The 15,984-nt window shown below is 40.7% G+C and overlaps 1 non-coding gene across 1 annotated transcript; it reads left to right on the forward strand.

Moving 5' to 3' along the window:
- The first annotated feature begins 1,420 nt into the window (after positions 1 to 1,420).
- LOC122803690 lies at positions 1,421 to 1,548 on the forward strand. The gene has a single exon (XR_006365139.1). It is a non-coding gene; the product is annotated as a U4 spliceosomal RNA (small nuclear RNA).
- Positions 1,549 to 15,984: the final 14,436 nt, after the last annotated feature.

The following is a 15,984-nucleotide window of genomic DNA, read 5'->3' on the forward strand; positions in this document are numbered from 1 at the left end:
GAAATGTGTGATGTAGCATATATCTCAGGTCCAGTGATCAGGTCAGTACATCAGGGGTGTTGGCTAGGCCCTTACCTGCCCCTAAATTAAGTAATGGACATCACAGGTGACATACACATGCTTTGCCCAAACAGCTACTCGAAGGACTACAGCTTGTGGGCAGTCATTGACTACAACTGTGATATTAGTATAATACACACAGTATCAACACATATCAGAGACTGCTACCACAGCCATGAAAACACTTGCATTGACAAGACACATGGAGGGATGTGTTGCATCAGGAAACAGACACAACACCCATGTATAATGTGGGCATTACACCCTATAATCACACCAATCTCAACAAAACTGAACTAAGCAAAATGGAAGCCTGCTATAACAGAATTGCCTGCTTTGCTGCAAATTGCTCATATAGAACTCATCACTGTACTGCTTTGAGACAGCTCCACTTGCTTGAACTGCCCAACCTCATAACTTACAATCAGCTCTGCCTCTGTCATTCTATCTATTACCTCCCCAAAAAGTGTCCTGCCCTCAAAAACCTAGTACAACATCACTCAGCCAAAAGGCCTCTTAGATCATCAAGCAAACTACTACTAGAAGTCACCAACAGCTACAATAGCTTTGGAGATGCACTATATAGCAGTTCAGTGGCTAAAAAACGGAACTCTCTTCCCACTAGCATACAAAACACATCATACAAAGCCTCCTTTAAAAACCTCATTAGGCAACATCTCAAGCAAAGTTGGCAGTGCCATGATTGCTCCCCAGGCTAGTGAAAGCGGATAAGGTACACATACTAAACCTAGAGTACTTGATAAGAGTTTTCACTCTTACTCACAAATACTGGCTAATCTGCAGTGTGTTCCTGTATACTATGTATGTATTCTACCTCTGTTCCAAATTTCAGCTGTACACCACAAATCTATTAATTATCTTTATTTTTAAATTAATATTTTTTTTGTTTGTTCTCTCCACTGTAACTGTTGATGTGCCGCATACCATTGTAAATCATGTCTTTTGTAATTTGTGTGTATACTGATCATGTCTAACTAAATGTATCTGTAATTTTTATTTGTGGAGCTTTTCTCCCAGGGCCTCTGCTGAAAAAGGACCTTTTCGGCTCAGTCAGACACCCCCGGTTAACAAATGTAAAATATATAAAATAAAAAATAGGTATGTGACCTATTTCCTGGGGTAGAGGTAAATGGTACATTCACCAGCTTCAAACCTCTCAACTGTAAAGATGTTTGCAGAATGTCCAGATTTTTGCCTCATATTTTTGGTTTGTCCCACTTAAAATTTGTGATTTTGTAGTAAGTCACTGAGGTCTGAAGTCACTAAATAGTGACAAAAAATTGAGTTTCAGACATCATAGCCTTCTGAAAATGCATGCTAGCACAAACCATGTTACTGTAGCTTTGCGCAGTGGTAATATCATAGCCAATGAAGGTTTACTGAGGTGTGATTATTGCTATTTGAAACTTATTGTAGCAACTTTCTATCTAAGTTTGTAAGATCAATATTTAAAATCTGTCACTATTTTTGCACCTTTGTCCACCCATTATTTTAGACTTTGTCCTGATTTCTTGTTTGAAGAGGTTGCGAATTATGACCAGCATGTGGTCACAGTGCTGACAACCCCGCTGACTGTAACACAAATATTGGGTATGTGAAGGACATGCACATCGGGGGGGGGGTATACTAATGTCATGGTTCCCAGCCTACATCACACCAATAACTGATTGCAATGTACCCTTCACCATGTACCTCCTTACACATGTTCTGGTGATATGAAACTGAAATGTAACAACTTTGCCCAGGGTGCTATCACACAGCTTATTGTCCATACCTACATATTCTTTTGTGGAATATATTGTCTGATGGTGCAGAACACTACTCAAGTTGTTACACCTGATGCACGTGTGCTACCTGTTCATCTTATGCATACACTGTATACACTGGTATCTGATGACATTAGTAGCATGTATATCATTTGTGATAGTGTGAATTGTGCCATAGATATATGCCATGCACGCAAGGCAACAAGCCTGTAGTGCTCATACTGTCACAGTCAGGTATAACAATGTCCCTCCTGATACCTGCAGATATTACAATACCAGGACCTTGTGCACGATTTCCCTCATAGAGCATGGATGTATCATACTAGTTGCCCACTGTGTGTGTGTGTGTGTGTGTGTGTGTGTGTGTGTGTGTGTGTGTGTGTGTGTGTGTGTGTGTGTGTGTGTGTGTGTGTGCTGGCTCATCTTTTATTACTCCAGATCACATATGTTATGTCAGAGGTATGGGATGAGTGCTGATAATATTCAGATACTGTCCATAATTGTGGTTGGTTCTTGTAATGTTTGCCATGATCCTTCCCCTGTGGCTACCATGTTGGAGACCTCTGCTGAGAGTACAGTAATATTCAGTTATATCATTTTGCACAGCTTCTCAATATGTACCCTACCTCAATTGCATGTCAGATCCCTGGGTGAACATTTTACATGGCAGTCCCATGTCCTGTTACAGATCATTAACTCATCTTCATTACAGAATGGTAGGAATGGGATATCACAATACTCTGCACTGTAGGTACACTGTCCTATACTGTGTTTGGACCATATACTTCACATTCATACCTCTCAACTGTCCAGATATTCCCAAGATGTCCAGATGTTTTCCTTTTCAAATATGTGGCTTTCTGCCATATCACTGGGATGATCTCTGGGCTGTTGAGATTCAGTATTACAGACATTTGGTCACATTATCTCTCAACTGTCCTGATCTGTGCAGAATGCCAAATTTTGTCTCATATTTGTGATCTTTTCCTCATAATATGTTGTTTTCCTTGGCAAATCAATGGCATGTTATTGCAGAGCGCAGTCAATAACTGATGACTGCTATCTGATTTTCAAACTTCATGTTCAGAAAGTTCATGCTAATGTATAACCTATATATTTTATCAACTTCATAAGTTTGGACGTGGAATACTGACAATCTATCATGATTTCTGGCCCTTTGCCCCCACATTTTTATGGCTTTGTCCACATTTCTTGCTTTAAGAGGTTGACAGTGCTACATTCAAACATGTTCCCATGTGACATCTCTTTCATATATATTCCTAATACTGGTTATTTGTCCTCTCATTAAGTTTGCCTCTGTGCAGATATGTTGCCCTAACAGAATGACAGTTATTTGTATAGCCATACCTGTCCACTGTACGGATTTCTTCAGAATGTCCAGATTTTGCCTCATACTTTGTTCTATTTCTCATACAATTGTGTTTTTTCTGGAAAATCCTCCAAGAGGGTCTCACCTAAACAAATGACTGGTGCCGGAAACATGGCCTCAAGCTGAATGCCAATAAATGCATCATCATCTCCTTTGGGGAGAGTGATGTGCCCACATATTATCATATTAATAACAACATCCTAAGCACGGAATCAGTCATGAGGGATTTGGGCATCCGGGTTAATAACAACCTGACTTTTGAGCACCGTGTTGCTTCATTGTATAGAAAGCTTTCTACATGGCCCATCTCATAAATAAGGGTATCTCATCCCAGGGACAAGGAGGTCATATCAACCCTGTATTCTTCCCTTATAAGGTCAATTATTGAGTACAATGCCCCCTTCGGCATGTACCTCACAAAACACATGCAGCAGTTAGAGATACCACAGAGGTTTTCACCAGGACAATCCAGAGCCTCAGACATCTACCCTACACAGATAGGCTAAAAGCCCTGTCCCTTTACTCAGTTTCATACAGAGTCCTCAGAGGTGACCTCTGTCTGGCATACAAAGCAATCTCAGACCCCGCCTTGATGGGACTGCTGCATATCCATAAGTCAAGCTCCACTCGAGTAACCCACATGCACGACCTCAACCTGGTCTGTGACATCAATATGACTTATTGGCGGGACAGATTTGTGTCCCAGAGAGTCACCCATCTGTAGAATAGATTCCCTCTCCATGTCAAGCAGAGTACCTCATTATCCCTTTTTAAGCTCAATCTAGATAACTGGATGGGAAACAGAAAATACACCCTTGGGATTCCACCTGTGTCCCTGCTGGACAGGGGCTCTGGGTGCTGCCTTATCTAAACATGTCTAAACTCTTGTCTATGCTTATAAGGGCCTCAGGGCCAATAGCCTAGTAACTTCCTATGATCCTATGATCATTGTTAAAGCATAGAGGGCTGAAGTCAGAAAATAGTGACAGACAGTTGAGTTTGAAACTTCATACCCTTTTGCCAAATCATGGGAATGTAATACCTGTTATCATATCAACTTTCTAAGTTTGTAAGAGCAATATTTAATAAGTGTGTCCCTAGCATACCTCTCAATTGTTTAGATTTCAACAGAATGTCCAGCTTTAACACCCTTATGTTTGGTCCGTTCCTCATATACTTTATAGTTTTCTGACAAGTCACTAGTATGATCTGAGGAATACATTGACTGTGTAATGACATGCCTTTAAGTTTCGGACTTCATGCCCTTCATACAATGCATGCTAACACAAATTACATTATTCTAGTAATTTTCTACATTTATAAGAGCGATATTTAGCGTGTCCCTATATTTGTGTCTTTGTTCCCACATTATGGCAAGCTTTTTGCCCAGATTTCTTGTGGCAGGAATTGATATTGAGAGGTATGGTCCCTACTTGTCATCCTTAATTGCCCCCACATTATTTAAGGCTTTTGTCTCTATTTCTTCCTTAAGAGACAGCCATGGTGATCAAAGTATCTAAATAATGACATGCCCTTGAGTTTCATACTTTATGTCCTTTAAACAATGCATAACACAAATTCTGTTATTCTAGCAACTTTCCATGTTTATAAGAGCAAAATTTAATGCGTTCTCTATATTTGGCCCTTTGTCCCTACCTTATGTCATGCTTTGTCCAGATGTTTTGCCCTAAGAGGTTAAGATGTATGGTCTATATTACTTACAATGTGTAAAGTTCATTTGGGGGCATGGCAAGCTAAACTGCATTCTGCAAACCCAGTGTTCTACTTCTAGCCATTGTCTAAGTTTGAAAGAGAAATATTTAAAAAGTGTCGCTATTTCTTTCCCTTTCCCCACACCATTATTGATGGCTTTGTCCAGGTGTCTTACCCTAAGAGGTTGAGAAGTCTACATGTTTTGCAATGTGTACTGTTCATTGGGGGGCATAGCAGGAAAGCTTCTTTCTGCAAATCTGGTGTTCTAACTATGTTCTAAGTTTGTCAGAACAATATTTAAAAAATGTCCCTATTTCTGGCCCCTTCCCCATTTCCCACCCATTATTGATGGCTTTGTCCAGATTTCTTGTTCTAAGAGGTTGAGAGGTCTGCATGACATATGACATGTACTGTTCCTTGGGTGAATGGCAGCAGAACTGCATTCTGCAAATCTCATCGTTCTATCAGTTTTCTAATTTTGTAAGAGCAGTATTTAAAAAAATCAACCTATTTCTGGTTCTTTTCCCACCGATTATTTATGGCCTTATCCAGATGTCTTGCCCTAGAGGTCGAAAGAAATGGTCAGCGTGGCGTGATGTGTACTGCTCATTTGGAGGTGGGGTGGCCCTGTCTGTGCTCTCCTTTACATGGACTCAATATCCATGTTGGTTTACAAGATTTCATGGCCAACAACACTGGCATGAGCCGTGAAACCTCACTTAGATGAGCCACATCTCATTATTATGCATTGTGCGCTGCTAATCACTGTCCACCATTGTCTACATGGATACACTCCATGTAGGCTCTACATGAAGTTTAATAAATCCTGGGGTCTGTATCATTTTCTTACTTAAAGTGTCTGATGTGACCCAGCCACGTTAAAAAAGTAATTACATCAGTGCATTTTTTTTCATCAAAACAGTAAACACAGCTTGTATTTTAGCCTGTTTCACCCAGATAAACATTAATTATGAAAAGTTGTAATTAAAACAGCAAACAGGAGGAGTAATCATTTAATCCTCAAACAGCCACCATAACAATGGTCTACCTAAACTATCTGCCTTGACCCTGCCAGGTATAAAGTACAATAATAATGATGGTGGCTGCATTAATTTAGTTTCGTCACACAGAAACAGATGTCACAGCTTATAGGCTAACTCTCCCTTCCCAAATCTTGCAAAGCCAGAAGTGCAACAGTAAAGAGTAGGGTAGGTCATTTAATTTGCACTCAGCCCCCATCCGCAATGCCCACCCACAGTATCGTGGTTGACATTGTGAGGTATAAAAAACAATTGACAAAAGGTGAGGTTATATTCATGTATTTTTTCACAAAAACAATAGCCAGAGCTTGTGGTCATTCTTACTTCACCAAAATACAAATTAGTCCTGAAAGCCAGAGTTACAACACCAAAATTAAGTCCAACTATGTCATCCATAAAAAGCAACCATATTACCTGCCCATCTAAAGTATCTGCTTTGACTCTTCCAGAATTAAAACAATGACAGTAACGACTGAGTTGTATTAATTTAGTTTTGGTGTACAGAAACAGTAGTCACAGCTTGTATGCCACATTACCTAAAAACATATTAACTTTACAAAGTCAGAATTGCAATAGTTAACAATGGGGCTGGTCTTTTATTCATGCACAACCCCATCCCCATTGCCCGCCCACAGTATCTGGTTTAAATTGCGATGACACTGGTTATAGCCAGATCGCAGAGCTTGTGGTTGATTTTACAGTTTAATACAGAATTACAACAGGAAAAAGCAGGAACAGTCATTTCATTCACACACAGACAACTCCCCATGCCCATTACATACCTAAAGTAAATGGTTTGGCATTGTCTGGATTAATACTAATAATAATAATAATAAAAATAATGTTTTTATTAATGTCTTTTTGGATACACACAAACAGTCACAGTTTGTATTCCATTTTGTTTCACCAAAATACACATCAGTCCTGGAATGACAGAATTATAACAATAAAACAATAGTACCAAGTATTTCATCCACAAACAGCCATCATATAAATTGCCTGCTTAAAATATCTGCTTTGACACTACCGGGATTAAAATGAAAATAGTAACAGTTGCATTAATTTAGTTTTGTTAACAGAAACAGTAGTCTCAGACTTGTATGCCAGCTCCCTTTACCCAAGTACGCATTAACTTGCAATCCTAGGATTAAAATAAAGATAATAGTAATGGTTGGGTTGCATTAATTTAGTTTTGCTGACAGAAATAGTAGTCACAGCTTCTGGCCAGTTAACCTTACCAAAATGTACATTTTCTTTTATTTATTTTACTTTTGTTTTTTCAGCAGATGTCCCGGGAGAAAAGCTCCAACATACTACAAGCATTTTTCAACAGACATGCAGTATATATATATATATATATATATATATATATATATATATATATATATATATATATATATATATGCAGAGATATTAAATGATATACATTAACAATTACTTGTATATTTGTTAATTAGATTACATTGATATAAAAGTAGAGACAGCTATTACAGCCTTGAAAAGCAGAAATTACAACAATAATAAATAGCAGGCCAGTTGTTATATTCACACATAGCCCCAATCTCCATTGCCCACACATAGTATCCTGATCTTGCAAGGTTAAACAAAAAAATGAAAAAAAAAAACACTGGTTATATTAATGTATTTTTTCACATAAACAATAGCCAGAGCTCATAACTTGTGGTCGATCTTATTTCACCCAACCCCCCCCCCCGATTCACTATGCCCAGCATGGCATGCAGGATCAGTGCAGGAGCTCTAGCAGGCAATATGTCTGCCGTCTGATCCAGGAACTGCCTGCAGAGGCGTGCATGAGAGCTCCTGCACTAATCCTGCATGGACTAAGCCCTTGTATGCAAATCACCCCGTTTGCAGGAGAAATCCATGCAAATGAGGTGATTTTGCAAATGAGGAAGCTTGCGACCATCAGTGCAGGACTAGTGCAATCTGCAGAAATGTACTCGGTTAGTAACTGAGTACATTTCTGCAAAATCCAAAATGGAGCTGTGACAGCTCCAAATAAAGGCTGAATATCATTGAGGAAGCATGCGAGTGGCCAAGTATAAAGGCCATTGGCATTTGCAAACAAAACAAAAAATAAAAAAAAAATCAACTTTTAATTTTTTAGCCGATCTCAGCTGTTTAAGCGTGGGGCAATGGCGTGCAAATGGGATTGGGGGAAAATAACAAAATAAACCTAAATTAAGCATTCTAACTAAAATCAGTATTCTGTCATGCAAATCAATGGCAGGCAGAAGACAACATGGCCAGTCAGTAGTGGTTGCTAAGGGGGGAGGCTCAGTGTGAGATATGTAACTATGCATCAGCAGGCAATCCTTTGCAAATGAGGGGCATGATAGTGAATCCCAGTTTTCCAAAGCATGTAAGTCAGGTCCCAGCAGTGTAAGAGCAGGAATAGCATGAAGGAAGCCTAGGAGTTAGGTGACATCATGGAGGTGTGTGTCAGGCATACTGTAAGCAGACTGGAGCCCTGTGGCCCAGGTTTGCTCCTAGCTTAGCACAGCTAAGCTATGGGGTGTGTCTAAACCTGCCTGGCAGTCTTTACAAAGCCTAAGCGGGTGTGTGTGCCATGTACCAGGTTTTACAGGAAGAAAAAAGAAGTTAAACCAGGAAATAGCAGCAGTGTGCACATTTGAGCACTGTGTTTGTGTGGCGCGCACACATGCTTAAACAGGAATGCAGTGGGAAGGGAAAACAGCAGTAGGAAGGTAATCAAGGAGAACTAACTTAGCTGGCAGGTGAAATGTATCAGTATCAGCCAGTTACACAGGCAGCAGACCAGACCTGCCCAGAACACCACTATGAACTAAACAAACACCTTCCCCTCTGGTTTTCTCACACTCTACACCACCGGTGTAAACAAGCGGGGAACTTTTAACACTCACAGCAGAAAATGATAGGGGCTGTAATAGCTATCATACAACTTGTGGAAGAGGCTGAGGGTGGTGAGGATGTGAATGCTCTCAACCAAACCACAGTGAGGAGACGGGGAAGAGTGTACAGACCAAAGGTAACTTTCCAGGGGCTACATGAGCTGGAGATAGTGGTGCGCTATAGGGTAGACAGGGATCTCCTACAGAAAATTGTTGAGCCGTGCCAACCACGCCTGACACACAGAAATAACTGAGGGGAACCCATCCCAGTGGATACCAAGGTATGTGTATGCCTAAGAATACTAGTTACAGGTACCTTCCAAAGGCAAATTGGGGATATGATGGGGATGTCACAGGCATCAGCATCCAGGGTACTCCACCAGTTCCTGGATGCCATGTCAGGACATGTTGGTGAGCATATATATTTCCCCAAAACCCATGTGGCGTTGGCCAGCAATATGCAACTGTTCCACCAAATAGCAGAATACCCTGAGGTAGTGGGTGCTATAGACTGCATGCACATATGCATCAAAGTACCTCCCGGTGAGCGGGCTAGGGTCTACATCAACTGCATCCCCTCCATCAACTGCCAGGTCATGTGTGATGCCCAGGGCATAATAATGAATGTGTGTGCTGGCTGCCCTGGAAGCTATCATGATTCCCACATCTGGCATCTGACTCAGCTGCACCAGAGATTTGCCAGTGGGAACATCCCTCACTGTCACCTAGTAGGGGATGCTGGATACACACTGGAACCGTGGCTGATGACACCTGTTCCATTCTCACAGCACTGGGTGAGGCATAGTACGGACAGCTTAACACTTTAAGAAAATCCAAAAAGCGAAAGAATCAGGGTTTCTTGTAGCTTTACTGAGATTTCTTAACTTTAATACTTTTTTTGTAAAACTGCAACACAATACAAATAGCAACATATCAGAATAGATGCAACATACAGTACTTCTAAATACAAAGAATTACAACATACAAATTATTTACAGGAGATGTGAATGCCAGGGCCTGGGAAAAGAAGATCATGACTGCACTTCATGAGGGATAGAAAGAAAGCTGCTTCCTGACTGAGTTACATCACTTCCTGAGGCTTGCTATAATGCTGTAAAACAAGTTAATCTAACTGTTATAAATAAAAGGCCACTAGATGGCAGCAACAGATCAAAAATGCTCAAACTGTACAGCTATGATATAAACTGCCTGAATTGCTGGGAAGGGCTGAATACTCCCTGCCTGGCATATTACTGTATGCCACTACATTTATTAATATTACTACACACAATAACACATTTTAACCATTTTCAGAAACAAGAACTACAATGTCCGAGACTGGCTTCAAATAAACTTTAGCAGTTCCTTGTTTGGCAACTCTTGCTTCCACCTTTATCACTTTACCATTTCTGCTTTGCAATGTGTCAATGATAAGACCCACAGGCCATTCATTCCTGCATTTTTGACTGTCCTTCATTAACACAACATCATCTACTTTAACATTCGGATAGTCTCGAGGCCACTTTCTGTGACTTTGTAAGGTGGATAAGTATTCCCTTTTCCATCTTTTCCAGAAGGTGTCAGCAAGACCCTGTACTTGCTTCAATTGTTTTACATGAAGACCTGCTGTTTCGAAGTTACCAGAAGGAGCCAACAAAGAGTTTGCCTTTTGAGTCAAAAGCATGGCTGGTGTAAGAACCTCAGGATTATCTAGATCGTTAGACACTGGTACTAAAGATCTTGCATTCATAATAGCTGTAATTTCCACCATAAAGGTACTTAAACTCTCATGGGTCAGACAAGTAGGCTTATCTTGGAGCAACATTGCATCCATGATATGTCTAGCTACACCTATTAGTCTTTTCCAAACACTTCCTATATGAGATGAGTGCGGAGGATTGAAGACCCACATGCATCCTTTGTCTTGCAGATAATCTCGTACTGCTGTATCACCTGCACAAATATTCAGTTCCCTACAAACTCCCATAAAGTTTGTCCCTCTATCAAAGTGAAGTAGCTTTGCTGGGCCACGGAATGAAAAGAATCTTCTCAAGGCATTAATAAAACTGGAAGCTGACATAGATTCAGTCAGTTGTATATGTACAACTCGTGTAGACAGGCATGTAAAAAGTACTGCCCAGCATTTGTTGTCAGCACTATCTCTTCTAGCACAGCAGGTTACCACTGTCCATGGGCTAAAAACATCAATACCCACGCTAGTGAATGGTGGTTCAGGAGTCACTCTCTCTTCTGGTAAATCTGCCATCTTTTGACTTTCCAATCCCCTTCTCAGTTTACGACAGATAACACATTTGTGAATAACTGCAGACGTCAGGCGTTTACCCCCAAGGATCCAGAAACCGGCAGCTCTGATTGCACCTTCTGTTATATGGCGTCCTTGATGAGCCACTTGGTTATGGTAATATCTCACAATCAGTGTAACAATGTGATGATTGTGGGGGATGATAATTGGTTGCTTCTCTTGTTTAGTCAATGTTGCAAAGGACAAGCATCCGCCAACTCTCAGCAGTTCATTTTTATCTATAACAGCACTAAACTTCATGAGACAACTTTGCTTTGGCAATGCCTTTTGCTCTTTTATGCAGTCATATTCCTTTTTGAAGTGTTTGTGCTGAGCAGAAGAGATGATCACATTCTTTGCTTATGAAAGTTCCTCTAAGCTAACTTGCTGATGAAAACTTTTCCAGCCTTCAAGTAGAGAGCTATCTGATTTTCTCTGAAAACTTTTGGCAATATGAATATGTCTGGCTATAGTTTCAACTAGTGTCTTCCAGTTTGAAAATCTTTCAAAACAATGTGAAAGAATAGTGGAATCAAAGGCTCTAGTGCTGAAGCTTGAAACTGCTGGTTTAATTTCAGAATCAGCTTCAAGCTCTATGAGAGGATAACCAGTAGCTGTGTCATTTGAATTGTCTTTAACTGGCTGGTAAAGAAACGAAGGGCCTGAAAACCATATAGTGTTCTGAAGGCAGGCTGTCTATGTAGGCCTTGTGGCATAATCAGCAGGGTTTTGCTCTGTGGGTACATAGAACCACTGATCAGGATGAGTTACTTGTCGGATTCTATTTACTCGGTTGGTGACATACAAAAAGAATCTTCTAAAGGTATTGCAGGTGTACCCCAGGATGGTTTTACTGTCTGTAAAGAATTTCACAACATCCATTTCCAGTTTTATTTCATCTCTGTTTAGCTCATACAGTTCTACCGCTAATACAGCTGCACATAGCTCCAAACATGGGTGGTCTAGGGCTTAACTTAGACGTTTCCATAATGAACCCAGCATGACATACACTTAATGCATCAGTTGTTTTCAAGTAGGCTACTGCACCTATAGCTGTGATGGATGCATCTGAAAAAATATACAGTTCCTTTTTACAGGCTACTGTCAGTGAAACAGGCCCATAACATCTGGGTATCTTTAAGCCTTTCAAAGCCTGCAAAGACTCCTTCCACTGAATCCACTCATGCAGTCTGTCTTGTGGGAGTAATGCATCCCATTCCCATTTCCCAGATGACAGTTCACGGACTAAGGCCTTACCTTTTATAGTCGCTGGTGCAACAAACCCAAGGGGATCATAAAGGCTGTTCATGGTAGCTAAGATTCCTCTTCTGGTGAAGGGCTTTTCCTCTGAAGAGACCTGAAAAACAAAGCTGTCTGTTCCTAGATCCCAGCCTAGTCCTGAACTTTTCTTAAGAGGAAGCAGACAAAGATCTTTAAGGTCCTTAGCTGTATCTTTTGCAGAAAAGGCTTCCATGACCTGTTTGCTGTTAGAAACAACCTTATGAAGCTGCAGGTTAGATTCTGCCAGCATCTGCTTTATTTTGTTGAGAATGTTAATTGCTATCTCAGGAGTGCTAGCAGATGCGAGTTCATCGCCTACATAGAAATGTTTCAACACAAAGTGTTTGGCATCTTGCCCATAATGTTCAGCTCCTTTTAGGGAAGCTTTACACATACAGTATATAGCCACAGCAGGAGAGGGACTGCTGCTGAAGACATGTACTCTCATTCTGTATTACACTACTTCTTTGTCTATGTCATGATCTTTGTACCAGAGAAAAAGTAAATAATACCGGTGGTCCTCTCTCACCAGAATACAGTAAAACATCTGCTGCACATCAGCTGTGAAGTCTATAGGCTATTTTCTAAAATGCATGAGGACCCCTAGTAGAGTATTGTTTAGATCAGGACCACTTAACAGTACTTTGTTTAAAGAAATACCTTTGCATTCTGCACTGGAATCAAACATAACTCTTATTTGATCAGGTTTGTGTGGGTGGTAAACACCAAACATTGGCAGATACCAGTGTTCTTTACCTTGATCCAGTGGTCCTGCAATTTCAGCGTGATCATTATTCAGTAACCTTTTGATGAATTCTGTGAAATCTCTCTTTACCTTTGGCTTTTTTTGTAAGATTCTATGAAGAGAGTTCAGGCGCTTCATGGCTTGTTCTCTTTTACAAGGTAAATGATACCTGGATGTGCAAAATGGCAGAGGAGCCACCTAACTGTCATTATCATCCTGGTAAGTCTCTCTGTCCATGATCTGGAGAAAGGCTTGATCATCTATGGACAGGGCTTGTTTATTATCGTCCTTGGATTTGTGGAACACTGAAACTCCTAGATTGTCAGTTTCTATGTTAAAGCTAGTATCTTCTTTGATGTGTGAAGAAGAGTCCCAAAACCATGTTAAATTATCAAAGCTTTCTTTAACAGTAAAATTGTTCTGGCATGGGCTGAAAAAGGATGTGCAGCCATTTGTTAACACAGGATGTCTTGAAGGAACTGATGCTGTTTGGCTGGTGAGCTGATCCCAGGCAAACTTCTCCTACAAAAAACCACCCCAAGTCAAGTCTCTGAGCATAAGGGGTGTTGACCGGTCCATTAATTTGCTCATGCACTTTGTGTACTTCTAAAATGTCTCGTCCAAGAAGCAAAAGGATAGAAGCAGCAGAATTAACAGCTGGAATGAGGTGAGCAATTGGATAAAGGTGAGGGTGATGATAAGCCACCTCTGGAGAAGGAATTTCTGACTAGTCATCAGGTATCATGTCACATTCTATCAGTGTAGGTAATAGGAATTGCTTTTCCTTATCAAAAGATTCAATAACAAAGTCTATGGCTCTTCTGCCTGCAGTTTTCATAATGCCTGCACATGTCTTTAGAGTATAGGGAGCTGCAGTTGTTTTAATGTTAAAGATATCAAAAAGGTCTGACCTTGCAAGTGATTTGTTGCTCTGCTCATCAAGAACTGCATAAATCCGCACTGCTTTGTCTCTTTTCCAGGTGGGATACACAGTGACTAAACAGATTTTAGAACATGACCATAGATTTTTACCTTGGCCACAGATTTTGGTGCACTTAGACATCACTAAAGAAGGTGAGTCCTCTTTTTGCTCCCTGCCCTGATTTTTCCTGGCTTCTACCATCCCTGCTGGTTGTGGAGGTGGATCAGGGTGTAAGGCCACTATGTGTTTCTCACTGCTACATTCTGTGCACTCAACTGATATTTTACAGTCTTTAGCTATATGCTTAGTAGATTCCCAGCACTTCAAACAGATGCCATTTTGTTTAAGAAAGGACATTCTTTCCTCAGTAGGCTTACCTCTAAACCCTTTGCACCTTTTCAGAGGATGAGGCTTCCAGTGAATTGGGCATTGCCTATCAGGACTTTCTGTAGAACTCACATTACTGCTGTCTTGACAGTTTGTGGCCCTTGAAGGTACAACTGTTTTGTGTATGAACACGAAAGTATTACCATGAGGTCTGGAAGGTTTTTCTGGTCTGGATGGCAGATTACTGCTGCTAAAGAAGGCAAAGCTGGGGTCGCTCCTAATCTTTGCTTGCTGCTGAATGAACCTAGAAAATACAAAGAAAGGGGGAAAGCTACTCCATTTTCCTCTTTGTATTTAGCTCCAGCAGATGCTCACTTTTGTTGCAAGGTATATGGTAGTTTCTCCACTATAGGATTAGACCACGAGCAGTGTCAAAATATGAAAGGCCTGTCAACCAGCCCTCCTCTTTAGCACACTTTATTTCTAGAAGAATATCATCCAGTTGTTGTAATTTTGTATTGTCTTTATTGCTCAACTTGGGGAAGGTTTCAAGCTTTTTCAGTAGAGCACCTTCAATTGCTTCAGGTGAACCATACCTTTCTTCTAGTCTCTGTCAGTTCTGCCCAAGGGTTAAATAAGTGTACTCTATGCATGCTTTTTACATGCTCTGCTGACTCTTTTCACAACCATTTTATCATTAAGTCCAGCATTTCTGCAGCTGCCAAATTTAAGTCTCTAGTTGCACTCAGAAAGGAGGACTTCCATGCCCAATAGTTTGACAGTCATAAAACTTGATGAAACCCAAGTTAACCATTTTTTTTGCTGATAAGATACTTTGTGACATCTTCTATGTTTTGGTGTTCAGGTATGTAATCTTTAGGCTGTGGTAGTGGGAGTCCTGGATTTCCATTTCTAAGGAGCTCTGGAGGCTGTTCTTTTGTTGGTTTGACATTGCTGACATCACAGGACTGATGGGGCATACTCAAGACATCTGCTGTCTTTGGGCTGGATTCTCCTTACATAATACTAAGTGACTGCTGGCTTGCATGCATACTAGTAAATTTCTGGATGTACTCATTTGTACATTTAGCAGAGGAGAAAGGTTTCTCAGGGACTTCTGGTTCTAAGTGAGTTATCTTGCTTACTGATAAATCTGCTTCCAGGTAAGCAGCGGCCTCTGCTGCTGCTGCAGCAGCTGCGTGCAGTTGCTGAAGAATATGTAGGTTAGCTTCCAATTCTGCTTTTTGTCGCATCACAATGGCTTCTTTTTTAGCAAATGCCAATTGGGCACATGCCGCATCTGCTTTGCCATGAGCTCTGATTGCTAAGGAACATGCTGAGGACATCTTACTGGATCTTGATGATTTGGAGCCATGTGACCGTGTATCATCTTTTGGGACACTAGAGCTGTTCTCCCTGCCATGCTGTGTCATGGGGACATATCCTCAAATTTATACTTCTTCCCTGATCACAGACTCATATTTTCAGTGTAGTGACCTCTTGCATTCAGGACTGCAAGGATC

The sequence above is a fragment of the Protopterus annectens genome, chromosome 5.part1, assembly GCF_019279795.1.
Source record: "Protopterus annectens isolate FY-2018-M chromosome 5.part1, PAN1.0, whole genome shotgun sequence".
Taxonomy (NCBI): Eukaryota; Metazoa; Chordata; order Ceratodontiformes; family Protopteridae; genus Protopterus; species Protopterus annectens.